General features: G+C 36.1%; 1 long non-coding RNA gene across 1 annotated transcript; it reads left to right on the top strand.

The window, feature by feature from the left end:
- The first annotated feature begins 223 nt into the window (after positions 1-223).
- Positions 224-2,602, top strand: LOC113300327. The gene is made up of 2 exons (XR_003335716.1): positions 224-745; positions 1,956-2,602. It is a non-coding gene; the product is annotated as an uncharacterized LOC113300327 (long non-coding RNA).
- Positions 2,603-2,860: the final 258 nt, after the last annotated feature.

Here is a 2,860-nt window from a genome sequence, read left to right as displayed (position 1 = left end):
ATACGAGAAACAAAACACAAGTATTTTTGGTTCTCCAAAAGTAAAAGCCAGAAACCAATACTTTTTACAAAATGTCGACTTCTCCCAGAAACAAACAGACCCAAGAAATAGAAGTCAGATGCAGTCTGGGATATGTCAAAACGCGTGGATACAATTATTTCTCCGAAGTGATTCCCAATATAAAGTGCAAGAGAGAGAATCTGAAACTCGCCTCTGGCTTTTATCTTCCTGAGTCTTCTTACCCTCCTCCACCATCATTAATCCTCTCTACTCCTCATGGAGATCAGAACTCCAAAAATCCCCAAAATGAAAAACCATTCCGGGACTGGGATATCCTTGCCTGGTCCATCATCTCCCTACCACGTTTTGGTTGGCAAGAAAATCAACCATGCATGTCAGTAACACAGACCTTAATGGTTTCCCGAAACGGAAAATTTAGGGAAAAGATGATCTTTTGTTTTTATGTTTTCATTTGGAAATAAAGCTAGGGAATTGCTCTATCATGAACTACTGCCACTAAATCTAGCTCCTCTTCTTTTTTATAGCTCAAGTGAGAAATTTCCTTGATGCTACTACTGGTAGGAAATTTGGTGAAAATCATCAAGTATTCCACTCACTCTCTCTCCTCTCCAGTTAAAAAAGGATTTAGGGTTTCAATCTCGCCACCATCCTAAAGAGTTTTCCATCTGTTTTTTGTGGTTCAAGGAAGAGGAATTTTTGTTTAGAGATCTTGAGCTTTTTGAGTGTAAGAAGCTTTTTTAACTCTTTGATTTACTTGGCTTTAATTTTGTTTGTGTTTTGCTTAAGTATGATTTTGGTATTGTTACATGGGATTTCATTGAGTGGAATCGAGAGTTGTGTCAGTCAAAATCCGAATATGTTTAGGTTTATTTCCCCTAATTTTCACATAAGTATAATTTTGGTGATTCTTTTTGTGGAATTGATTTTTTTTTCTAACCTGAGGTCGGTTTTGCTCTTGATGTTGTTATTTACCCTAATTTGTGTACAAATTATGCTCATATGTTCATGCATGATGATGTGATTCTACAAGATTTTGTTTCGGGTATGAAATGAAAAAACATTTCAGGGTTGTTGTATAAGTGATCATTTAACTTCCTGTATTGTCTTTGATAAGTACGAATTCTGTAGTTAATTGGTTTATGGAGACTGCATGTTTAGTGTTTTCATTTTGTTTGTTTGTCTGTAGGATTGTATTCTGGATCTCAGTCAATACTGATTATTCTGCATTAAAATGTTCTGTTTAAAGTTGAGCTTTCGGATGTTGTATTTTTCGACTAATCCAGTCAGTATTATTATACAGCATCGTGGAAGAAATTGCGCATATCTTTAGGATTCTGTGAGTTTCAATGAATTTATTTGAGTTTTGAAGTGAAATGACTGTATGGGGGGGATTGTGTTTTATTACTAGGTTTTTAGGTTTTTCATTTTGGCAAGCATGAGTTCTGTGGTTGATGCATTTGGTTTGCACATCTGGAAAAACGACTGTAAGGGATATTCATTACCGTGGACATCAGTAGGAATTTTTGTCTGTAAGGTTATTCATTACCGTGGAGAGATGATGAAAGTTGATGAATTGGATCCTAAATTAGACACGTATTCAATTTTGATTACGCTGAAATTTATTTAAAGACAAGAGTTTAAACTCCAAGTGTTAGAGTAGGTAGTAAAATTGGGTAAGCCACTGTTGTATGAGATTTGGGAAATCACAACAGCAAGTTGTTGTATTATGGGGATTTGTAGTGCTATTTTAAGGTTTTGATTTTGAAATTTCAGTTTTCTTCTCTTCAATTTGGAGGTGGAATGCATATTATTTGCAGTTCCCAAATGATTTTTTTGGTATACTTTTGATGATTTCTCATTCGTTTGTGTGTTATTTTCTTATTTTCATTGCGGATATACTCATGGTAATAACTTGGTGTCTTTGTTCCCGACAGGTTTCTTGATGGAGAAAGTTGGAAAAGACTGGGTTTATGAGGTGTTAAAAGCGGCTACTATCCTGTTACATTGTGCCAGCGGTTTCTTCTTCATCGTTCAAGCTTTCGCTATAATTATAAGCGATGATCTACTTCCTGAACACAGCTCGGTGGTGCTCCTTCGGGTATTTTATGCTTCTTTAATTTGCAACTTGGTAGGCGTGTTTTGTGTCAATCCTTCATCTCATCTTGAATACCACTCGTTCAAGAAGTTTATCCACGTCATCAGTACTGTATCGTCTTCTTTTTTTATGGTACTTGGTTGTCGCCTCTGGATATTATCATTCACAGCCCAGCATCCTTGAGCCTTCCGATGTTAGTTAATTTTTGGTTGTCTTTTCAATCAGAGATTAAGGCCGATATGTAAATGCGTGTTCACCCTTTTTACTTTGTTGCAACACAGACTTGGTGCTATAAACTTTGATGAATATTTGTAGTATGTATTATGTCATATGACCCATCTAGTAGCTAGCTAGATGCTGCATGTGTTAATTTGCAGGTACTTCCCTTTTTCTTTTTCAATCTTTGTGAAAAAGACATGGTGTACTTGTAAGAATCCTTGATTCTCAAGGATATCAATTTCAATCTTTGTGTGTTGTTTCACTTTATTACTACTGTAGATAGACAAGGCCTACTTTTGTGTGACTGCAAAGGTTGATCCTGCAATACGCTGGAGAAGTCTCAGTACAGTTAATGGTTGTACAGGGAGTGATGTTCATTTGGTGGTGTCTGTTACATGTAGGTTTGAAAAATCTATGACTTGTACGTTAGAAGATGTAGCTAAACTAAAAAGTCGGTGTTCTATGAATCTGTCGCTTTGAATCCTAGTTGCAGATAGTGTCATTCCACTGCTCATATCTGATTCA

The sequence above is a fragment of the Papaver somniferum genome, chromosome 7 (genome assembly GCF_003573695.1).
Source record: "Papaver somniferum cultivar HN1 chromosome 7, ASM357369v1, whole genome shotgun sequence".
Taxonomy (NCBI): Eukaryota; Viridiplantae; Streptophyta; class Magnoliopsida; order Ranunculales; family Papaveraceae; genus Papaver; species Papaver somniferum.
The sequence above is the reverse complement of the archived record's forward strand: the minus strand, read 5'-3'. Positions and strand labels throughout refer to the sequence as shown.